The sequence below is a fragment of the Amblyomma americanum genome, chromosome 4 (genome assembly GCF_052857255.1).
Source record: "Amblyomma americanum isolate KBUSLIRL-KWMA chromosome 4, ASM5285725v1, whole genome shotgun sequence".
NCBI lineage: Eukaryota > Metazoa > Arthropoda > Arachnida > Ixodida > Ixodidae > Amblyomma > Amblyomma americanum.
In genome coordinates, this window is record NC_135500.1 from 131,809,358 (window position 1) to 131,821,004 (window position 11,647).

The 11,647-nt window shown below is 42.6% G+C and overlaps 1 non-coding gene across 1 annotated transcript; it reads right to left on the minus strand.

Moving 5' to 3' along the window:
- Positions 1-1,176: 1,176 nt before the first annotated feature.
- TRNAL-CAA (transfer RNA leucine (anticodon CAA)) lies at positions 1,177-1,253 on the minus strand. The gene has a single exon. It is a non-coding gene; the product is annotated as a tRNA-Leu (tRNA).
- Positions 1,254-11,647: the final 10,394 nt, after the last annotated feature.

Below are 11,647 nucleotides of genomic sequence, written 5' to 3' on the forward strand. Positions count from 1 at the left end.
TATATATATATATATATATATATATATATAGTGCACGCGTCTTTAACTTTTGTGTGTAGGGCGATCCCGCCACCGTCTGCTCCTGTTCACCTTACACGCCGCCGCTCTGTTGCCTTGATGGGTAGCCATTATCCTCTCCCGCTCCGTGTTTTCCTTTTTTTGTTTCCCTCGTCCGGGGTCGGCTCCCCGCGGCTTCGGGGTGGGCGGCGGGGTACAACACGTTTTTCTTTTTTATTTGTTCCCCCTTTTTTCCCTTTCTATCTGTATCTTTTCTAGTATTCTTTGCCACCGTTTGTTTCTTTTGTTCATGTGTCGTACATGTGTGCCAGTGCCAACTCCTTAAGAAGAGGAAGAAGACCCCTGTAACTTCAGTCTTGAGAAAGGACAGGCTCTGTCCGAAACGTCGACTCAAAATAAATCTATGGCTAAATGAAGCGTTTTCAACTTCGAATATATATATATATATATATATATATATATATATAGATATATATATATCAGCAGACAAGGTAAAGGAAATGAGGGGCCCGTTTGACATATTTATGAATTGAGGCAACAGTCACCGAAACCAAGGTGCATTGGGGAACGTTAATTTTTTTTTTATTTTTTTAATGTGTTCTGCTTATCAGTAGGATAATAATTCTTAGATTCATAAATTGCTTAAAGAAAATTACTTATAAAGCAGCAGAAAAACAACCATGCCGCCGGTGGGATCCGAACCCACGACCTCCGAATATCGCGTCCGGTGCTAGACGCGATATTCAGAGGTCGTGGGTTCGGATCCCACCGGCGGCATGGTTGGTTTTCTGCTGCTTTATAAGTAATTTTCTTTACGCAATTTATTAATCTAAGAATTATTATCCTACTGATAAGCATAACACATTAAAAAAAAATTAACGTTCCCCTATGCACCTTGGTTTCTGTGACTGTTGCCTCCCTTCATATATATATATATATTTATATATATATATATATATATATATATATATATATATATATCTAAGTACTCTAAGTACTATAATATCCCACTCTATATATATATATATATATATATATATATATATATATATATATATATATATATATATATATATATATATATAGTGGGATATTATAGTACTTAGATTAATAATTCGCTTGAAGAAAATTACTTATAAAGCAGCAGAAAAACAACCATGCCGTCGGTGGGATCCGAACCCACGACCTCCGAATATTGCGCCCGGTGCTCTTACCAACTGAGCTACGGCGACGGCTGTCCAATCTGCTGCTCACGTGGGTATTTATGTTCATTGGGTGTAAGCGAGCCTTGAGAGTGTTCACCAGTGGGTTCGGATCCCACCGGCGGCATGGTTGTTTTTTCTGCTGCTTTAAAAGTAATTTTCTTTAGGCGAATTATTAATCTAAGTACTATAATATCCCACTAATAAACTAAACACATAAAAAAAGAGAAAAACATTCCCCTATGCATCTTGGTTTCAGTGACTGTTGGCTCCCTTCATAAGTTTGTCAAACGGGCCCCTCATTTCCTTTAACTTATCTGCAAATAGCTTAACGAGGGTCTCGGTTCTGGCAGTCTTGATGGCATAGGTAGCTTAAGAGGGCTTTCGCACAGTTTCCGCCCTCGCCGTTAGATGACGTTCCACCTCACGCTCGCGGTATTACAGGACGTGCTACGTACACCGCTATGGTTGAGGGTGGCGCTGGTGAACACTCTCAAGGTTCGCTTACACCCAATGAACATAAATACCCACGGGAGCAGCAGATTGGAGAGCCGTCGCCGTAGCTCAGTTGGTAAGAGCACCGAACGCGATATTCGGAGGTCGTGGGTTTGGATCCCACCGAAGGCATGGTTGTTTTTCTGCTGCTTCATAAGTAATTTTCTTCAAGAGAATTATTAATCTAAGTACTATAATATCCCACTGATAAGCTAAACACATAAAAAAAGAGAAAAACATTCCCCTATGCACCTTGGTTTCGGTGACTGTTGGCTCCCTTCATAAGTTTGTCAAACGGGCCCCTCATTTCCTTTAACTGATCTGTATATATATATATATATATATATATATATATATATATATATATATATATATATATATATATATATATATATATATATATATTAATAAGAAGGGAGTCAACAGTCACCGGACCCAAGGTTCATAGGGGAATGTTTTCTTTATTTTTTATGTGTAGCGCTGATCAGTGGGATAATAATACTTAAATTAATCTATCGCTTAAAGAAGATTACTTATAAAGCAGCAGAAAAAACAACCTTGCTGCCGGTGGGATCTGAACCCACGACCTCCGAATATCGCGTCTGGTGCTGTTACCAACTGAGCTACAGCGACGGCTTTCCAATCTGCTGCTTTCGTGGGTATTTATATTTATTTTATGTAAGCGAACCTTGAGAGTATTCACCAGCGCCACCCTGTGTGACGTGGCTCGTCATCTAATGGTGTGGCGAAAACTGTGCGAGAGTCCTCTTATGCTACCTATGGCATCAAGACTGCCAGAACCGAGACCTTCGTTCGCTTACCAAGGTTCGCTTACACAAAATGAATATAAATACTCACGAGAGCAGCAGATTGGACTGCCGTCGCCGTAGCTCAGTTGGTAAGAGCACCGGACGCGATAGTCGGAGGTCGTGGGTTCAGATCCCACGGGCGGCATGGTTGTTTTTTCTGATGCTTTATAAGTAATTTTCTTTAAGCGATGGATTAATCTAAGTATTATTAACCCAGTGATTAGCACTATACATTAAAAAAAAAAATAAACGTTCCACTATGCACATTGGCTTCGGTGACTGTTGGCTCCCTTCAAAGTTTGTCACAAACGTGTCCCTCATCTCCTTTACCTTGTCTGCTTTATATATATATATATATATTCGTAGCAATACCTTCTAGTATTTTGGCATAAGGCGATTCTGCACGCTGATTCCGCAATGCCTGCTTGAATACTCAAGTTTCATCGCAGTCAAATGCTTTCTCGTAATAAATAAAGGCTGTATATAGGGGTTGGTTACATTCTGCGCCTTTCCCAATCATAGTGTGAATACGGTCTATTGTACGAAAGCTTGCCTGATAAATTTGTTGATTTAACTCTGTGGTTTGCTCTGACTCTATTAGGTATCACCTTACTTAATACCTAATAGACAATCGACAGAAATCTGACCGATCTGTATTTTTTCAAGTCCGTGACGTCGCGTTTCTTATGGATTAAGATAATGTTAGCGTTTTTCCATGATACTGGTACGCTAGAGGTCATAAGGCATTGTGTATACAGGTTGGCTAGTATATCTAGCACTATCTCCCTTCCCTTTCCAAAATCTCTGCTTTTACCTGATCCTCGCCAGCTGCTTTCCTCGTTTTATTGCTTCTAATATTTTCTTGACTTCCTCCTTTGTTACAGACAGGATGTCCTTGTGCTGTACGCTACTGCCTGTCTTTTCAACGTCCTGATTACTATGGCTACTTTATATATTTGTGTAGAACTCTTCGGGTACTTCAACTATCCTATCCATATTGCTAATGACATTACCCCCTCAGTTTTTTTAAGAAATGCATTTCTTTTGCCTTATGTCTAGTTTCGTCTTCACCGCTTGTAGTCTACCTTTGTTCTTTAGAGCGTGCTTGAATTTCTACATATCGAAATTTCTTATGCGGCTAATTGGCGCTTATCGACTAACTTTGATAGTTATGACAGTTTTATTGTGCGTGTGGAATTAGACGATTTCGTCCTTTGATGATTCTTAATCAGATCTTTCGTCTCCTGAGATTGTTTGCCGGTATCCTACTGAAAAATCTTTCCGCCTACATGTGCGGCGCTTTCCGTGATGATAGCTGCGAGATTATTGGTCATTGCCTAGTTAAATCGTTTTCGTTTATTAGTTAGTTAAAGCCGGATATATGTTTGGCAATGATATCCTGAATTCCTGCACTTCTAACCGCTACCTCTTTAATGGGCGGCAGCCTTCATTAGTTTGTTTCGTTTTTTTCCGAGTAACTTTACACCCTGGACGATACCAGGGTGATCGCGTATTATAAAGTCTATCTCATTTTTAGTCACACCATTGGTGCTCTACCATCTCAATTTCCTGTTTTCTCGTCTGCGGAAGAAGATATTCATGACCAGCAAATTATTTCCATCTGCGAACTCTACCTATAACTCCCCTTTGCTATTGCCAGAGCCTATACCATAGTGGCTTCCTGCCAGTTCTCCGGCCTGTCTCTTCCTTACTTTGGCATTGGAAGTCACCCGTCAGTACAGTATACTGTGTTTTTAGTTTTCTCATTGCCGACTTCACGTCCTCATAGATGCTTTCTACGATCTGATCATCATAGCTAGATGAAGGCGTGCAGGCCAGTACCACCTTCAGTTTTAGCTGTTATTAGGCCTAATTACGATTACTTCCATCCTCTCGTTAATACAATAGAATTGGTCTATTGTCACGGCTACATCGTGATCAATGAGGAATCGCACTAGTTCTCATCTGTCCGCTAATCCACAATAGCCTAATACGAGTCCGCTCTATTACGCTCTATACGGTTCATCTTTGCCCCAGTGTTACTGAGCCCTATTACATCCATTGATTTCTGGCTGGTTCCTCTAACAGCAATGCTAGAGTAACCTCACTGGATAAGAAGAGCGTGTTGTCGGGAAAGTTGGCTTTGCATGACATGGAAGAAGTTAGCGCAAAACTTAGACAGAGACCGAGAAGAAACACACCAGACGACAGACGAGCGCTCGTCTGTCGTCTGGTGTGTTTCTTCTCGGTCTCTGTCTAAGTTTTGCGCTAACTTCTTCCATATCTCACTGGACAAGGTTCTAGGTTCTGAACAACCAAGCTTAATTTAGAGAACAATCGCTGACTGACTCTACAAATCTTCGAGCTGTTGCCTTTTAAACCGGATGTCGCACCCAGTGTAGTGTTTGCATCTCATAAGCTTCGTTCTGGTTCTGCGATGATTCTATTTTTTTGTTTTAATGAAAGAAACGCAATCCAAATTCCCAGCGTCATCGAATTCTTGACGCCGATCTCCACTGGAGCACAGCTGCCCATCACGGCTTATGCTACGTGCGGCTATTATTATTGTGTGATGGATTAGTCTTGTGTGTTGTGGAACACTTGTAGTCTCATCCACTGCGGCTGCTGACCGCACCCATACCGACCGCCTTATAGCACCGTAGCAACGGCCCAATATGTCTGTAGCTAGATGCACGCGCCAGCGGCATCGAGAGGCTTTGCATGTCGTGATGTAGTGTGCATTAAATTGTTGCTGGAAATCATCGCTTTTGTGTTACTCCATGTCACTTTGAGTATCCTCCACTATGTTCCTTGGTGCGACGACCATAATAGGCGCAGAAGACGGGAACTGATTTGTGCAGAAGTTTCACGCCGTTTCTTTGGCGCAACTGCAAATTTTTTCCGAAGAATTTTTCTTCCTCCCACTACTGTCATCTCCTGAACAGAGCCCATATCTGGCATGTAAATCTCAGATAAAAAATTTTGGCTTAGTATTTCTTTTTACTAGATAGTTTTTCAACGCCCGGTGCATAGTTTGCACCCTGTTCACAGATTCACCTTGAGCCTTTCAGGATATACTGTGTGGTACTTAAGAGAAAAATAGTTTGATAACCACGCCGACAAATTGCTGCAAGTCTAGTTTTTAATTTTTATGGAAATCTAGTCTATAGGCTGTATACTAGAGTCTACGGTAGTCTAAATTCAATAGGTGTAAATTACGTTTAGTAGCACGTTTCAGCTGTGAATCCGTACGTTACGCTCCTAGCATCAAGGAAAGGTTACAATACCATTATGAAATAAAGCGTGATTAAAAACAGCGGTTTCGAAGAGAGCAAGGTATAGGCGACATATCCGTGCTTGTTAGGTAGCTCTTTCCGAGCCATACGAGAAGCAATAGCTGTACTCGTTTTTAAACAGATAGTACTTTGGGAGGCTGCTTTTTTAGCACGTAGGTCTACTGTTGTCAGTGTCCTTTTCCACTTAGCCATTTCTATTCTTCTTCTGTTTGCACGCATGGTATTTGATGATGTTCTTTTCCCATCAACAAGCCCAAATTTTCACTTTTGTTCATTACTATAACTTTCTTCAAGACGGGAATAGAAAATGCGATATTCCAGCCTCGCTGAAGCCATCGAAAGAAATTTGTTGCATTAGGAGGGTTCCTTCGACTGCTTTTATAACTTGTACTGGCACCTAGTCAGTATACACAGAGTCGTGCCTTTAACTCTTCTTTGGGCGCTCTCAAAAAGATGGCAGTCAGTGCGAATATGTTTGCAGAGTGCGGAGAGAAATAACAAGCAGATTCCACAAATTTACATTGGTTTTAAACCAACTTTTGTCACTTGTTAGCGCACGTAACACTGAAACCAACAAAAATTAGAACAGATTTTTCTTTGCGCAATCGACAGTATTTTTTCTGCGCAGGCAGTTTCCACCTCAGTGCCAAAAATACGAATCCCTGCAAAATATATTTGGAGGAAATTTATCAAAAGATATCACACAATGCAGACTTCAGGTCTCACGAGGACAATTATCGAACGGCTGCGACACGTTCCAGATTGAAAGTCGACACAATTCGAAATAAACTGTCGTGTTCTCAACCTCACAAAGTGAGTTTTTATTTTAAGATGACGTACAACTGTATCGCGCCAAGGTCACATGTGTCTACCAGAATTAATAAAGCAGAAATTACCTGAACTGGCCTTTTGCTTTTCTTTAGAAGGATACCACTGTAGGTAGTTTTCAAAGCTCTTGCTGGTGGCCTCTAATTCTACCTCTGCAAGATTCCTACACACTGATGGTCAATTTTGCTTAGTCATTCTGTCTGTCTCGTCCTGGAGCCTTTCCGGGCGGGTGAGAATAGATCAACTTTCTCCTAGCGCAGAGATTGATTGGCGGACATGCCTTCTGGAGGCCTCTTCTTCCAGGCATGTTTTAAAGGTATGTTGGGTCACGAGGAGGGTGAAAAAAATTTATTTAACGAATAGCATTGCAACGCGGTCCACTTCGGGAGGTTCCCTTAGTCCAGGACTCCGCTGGCAGTGGCTATCCTGCGCTCCCACTCAATCAGCCGTTGTTGGTGTTGTGGGTCCGTGCTGGACAGAGCACTTTCCCACGAGGAGAAAGCTGGGTTGAGGATGGACAGTTGGGTCACGTTCACCGATAATAGGCGAATGAGGCAAATGTGCTCTTTGGCATCAGGAAGCTAACCGAGTTAAAATCGTGGTAATTCGGCGGTCGCACTTCAGCCTTTATCCTTTCGCTTCAATTGAAGTGCGGCGCTTAAATCCTGAAGCCTCGCCAAAGTAAGCCATGCAACCGGTTAACCTTTGGTCAAACAGACTAAAGAAAATGAGAAAATATCTTGTGGCAGGCAGGCCAATCTTTGTTTCGGTCACAACGCTGACTCCAACGACAACGCCTAATTTTCTGTGCAACGGAAGCCTCAACACCCGTGTGCCGTGCACCGTCTGGGCATAATAAAGAATCATAGTTGACCTAAATTAATCTGGAGCCCTATAGTGCACTAAACACGAATCAAATCAAATCGAAACGAACGGCTTGCCTTCTCACCATACTCCCTATCACAGGTACTATATTGTCACGGAGCGGTGACTGCAGTCCGAGGAGCGGAACGACAGCGAAGATCGCGTCTAAACAAAACTTTTTTGGGGCTGACTTGCGCCCACAACGGACTGAATCACTCGGCGGCGGCGTAGCAACAAGCGTGCTCGGCGGTCGTCGAAAAGAATGCCCGCTGCTGTCGGTCGTGCTCAATTTAAAGCTGAAAGCAAACTTTCGAGATAAAGCGTACAAATTTACTAGAATATTCTGGAACAAAGTAAAATCAGCTCTGCCTGGCTCCGATCAATCGAGTAAATGCAGTCGCGTCTTGCATCGCAAATAAAGCGATAAAGCGGCATGCCTGCAGCTTTGAAGAGTGAGCAAACAAACACGGCAAAGGCTCGCGGCAATATACTCTCCTAACATTGGAGTAGATTTTCACCGGAGGAATTACGGAGTACTTAGGGTTGGGCTGGCAACCGGCGGAGATTTTCGCCGCAAAAAAAATACGGCATTTTTTTCAGTTTGCTAAAGGATTGATTTTTGACCGCGTAAAATGCTGCGTTTAAGCGGTTAGCAATGGCAGGAGGCTTTCACCACGCAAAATATGGCGTTATTGCAGTTAACATTGCGAGGTTTTAAACGCAGAGGCTGCCAGTGCAATTTACTTTGTTCGTTTGCACTTTCTAATGAGCGAAGACTGAACAAAGCGCTATGAAGCGCAACAGAGAATTCTATTCCTCTTTATCAGGTCAAGTGCCCCTTTTCCTAATAATTGCACAGAGGGATCGAACCTAGAAGCTGAGAGATTTTGGTTGCCTCCATTGATTTGTATTGTTTCTATCTGGTTTCCTTCAGGTGCTTCTTAATACTACTTCCCTGCCTTTTTTTGCTCAAAATAGGGTATTTACTAACCGTTTTAGCACTGTTTATTAGAGATTTGTAGGAAAAATGCTTACTCCTCAAGTCACACGATTACAATATCGTTCTATTACCATCTTTGCTTACTCTTTGTGTCCTCAAAATTGCAATACAAGCAAAAAAGGATTCACATTAACGGTCCTAGAAAATCACAGGATATAAAACTAAGTGTTTAATTCTGGCGCCACCTAACCCTAGGGAATATTTCCTTGAGAAAATATGATATGAAATATTACAAATAACCGAACAGAATACCGCCTGCCTACATGTTGGTCAAGTCCACACCGTTTTGATCATTAAGACGTGTTCGCCATATTTTATTGCAAGTTGCGGTCTCCACCGCACCCTCCGATAAAAGATTTAGGGGCGGACATTTGATTGATGCTTAGGAAATTCGGTAGCGTGCTTGTTTCACTCGCCAATCTATTCCAGTCTTGGTTATACCTCCACTCTCACTTCGTTCGCTTTAAGTTCATACTGATACCACTACCGGCGCCGTGGCGCAAGAGTTAAGAAATACGCTGTTGCCTTGGCAGGTGACTGACAGAGGCACCGTTGGGGCTTGTGAAACCTGGATAGCTCATCCCGAGCCAGGCCAGAAGGAATAGCTACCGCAGGCATCGTTTTTTAATAGATTGTTCTTTGGAAGATTGTGTATTTTTGCACGTAGTCATGCTGTTGTCCGAGTCTTTTGTTGCGAAAGCTATATTGTCCACGAACCCGTAGTTTCGCCCTGCTCGCACCGCACCGTGTGACCAACCGCGCGACGAACTACGTTACAACAACTAGACAGACAACCAGACGAACCTGGACTTGCAATCAAGGTTAACCAAGGCTAACCAAGCTATATGTGCCTTAGCTTTTGCTCCGTATATCCTGAAATAGCCCAGCTAAGCCACTGCCAATTTTTTCTACTTGCTGAACCATTTTTTTTTTGTCCGGCGTCTCTTTCCTCGCTCCTACAAGTGGAGAAAGAGACAGGGATAGGTGCAAGATGAGAGGAGGAAGGTTGTCAGGTGGCAGGCGGAGAGAAACAAATCACCCTCAACATCACCTTACACGTGGAAGCTTCACACAGGCGTCAACGCCTCCGCACCGTTTTGGCCTTCAAGACCCTCCTGATACCTCCGCATTAAAATGAACTATCTCTTTGAATCGGCCATGATATGCTTGGAGCGTTTGTTAGGAGATGGAGCTGCAGTGTATTCTATTTTTTGCTTCAAGTCCATACAGCGGTGCAATGAAACTGCCATCAAGGAAGAGCAGCTTAACTGCCATCAAGGAAGAGCAGCTTTTTCGTCCGTAAGAGCTTTTCCTGTAGCTGGTCCTGCGCCATTGTAGTATACTGTAGTTTTCGAACTACTACCTGGTATGCTAGGACTGCAATACTTTTCGGTCCATCCCTTTTTCCGGCGTGGAATACCAATCGTGCTCACTTATCATGCTCTCCAAAAACGCAAAACATAAAAAATGGCACTTCTACAATTGAAACAATCTTGTTTAAACACTTCTAACGTTCCTAGCGAAACAAATGCAGGATGGGACATCTTGGACACTAAGCGCTGGGTTGCGCAAAGGTAAACTGTCTTCTTAAAATCCAGTTGACGATACGCTTAGGTTCCGAAAAATGCTGTTTGCGTTTAGACCTGAAGGCACAGATTTGAAAGATAATAAATATTCCACAAAGTGAAAATAGAAAGGTGATTTATAATCAATGCGTGTGGTCTTTATTATTCAATATTCTGGCATAGTGCTATCTGGCTATTCGGATTTGATTCTAATCAAAACATGTGATATTGAACACCTCTGGTTATTGTTTTCCTGCAGCCCCAGAAAGGTTCGTTGTCAAGCAGCAGTTTCTTCTACTGTCAACGCAGATCATGTAAGAAATTGAGGGACCACCAGTGCATCGCTTGCGAAAATAGCGCATTCCACATATTTGCATTCCCTTCAAGTTTTTCGCAGACGTTGTTGTTGTTTCCCTCATACAATGGCACATGCCCGCATGGGGGGATTGGCCAAGAATAGGAGGGCACAGAGAGTTTTTCAGATAAATATTTCCATGACGAAAATAAAATGAATTCTGAGGAAGGAAGAAGTAAACAAAAAGGAACAGCGAAATGAAACGGGAAATGCACAACTCACGCAGGAGATCGGCACTGAGGTTTATAGCCGAGTAGTTAAATGATAATGATAATTGTATGAATAAAAATAATATTTAAAAAATTTACCAAGGTAGCCGTTTTGATTCTATTAAACAATTTTGGATGGCGGCAAAAACAGACTTGTGGCTGTACCAAGTATGGTGGCTCCAAACGACAATATTACTGGGCTGCTCAAACAAAGGCCACGCTGTTGTAGTGGCTGCTCTAAAAACCGTCTTCTCATCATGGTGTAGCGACGACAAGACCAAAAAAATTGTCTATGTTTTTGTGCTCACCACAGAATGCGCAAACGGGATTAAGCACTAACCCGGACCTGTGCAAATAAAAATTTATGGGTGGGATCCGGCAGCGGAGCCTTAATAGAGATACCTCAAGCTGCCGTGAATGGCTTGACTTGCTGCTCTACGAATACCTCAGGTGCAGTTAGTCATCAGATCTTAAAAAAGACTCAGTTGTCATCCGTAACAAATTCTGTCTTCGAAACCTTGCTGCTGTGATGTACGCTGTAGCCGGAACGATAGGTAGCACGGGGCCATTGAGGGACGCCTTTGCCAGGCAGTCCGCAACTTCATTGGCTGTCACACCGCTATGACCTGGCACCCATATCATGTGAACAAGCCTCGAATGCGGAGGGAGTAATGAATGGAAGGTATTCAAGATAGGCAAATCCACAGCCGAAGCAAGGGGTGAACACAAAGAAAGAGAGTCTGTAATGACAGCCACTAAAGAGAAAGATGGCTCTAGTTTGCGAAGAGCAAGCACCGCCGCCAGAAACTCCGCTTGGAAAATTGGGGTGTAGTCGGAAAGCCGCACAGAGAAAGAACAATCTAGAAGCGGACAATATATTCCCGCCCCTGCCTTTTCATCACATTGGGAGGCGTCAGTAGGTATCGTTAAGCTAATAGGTACGCTTTGTAAATGGTCTTATAATAATTCATTTAAAATGCGGGGTGGTAAATGCTTAGCGCTTTTC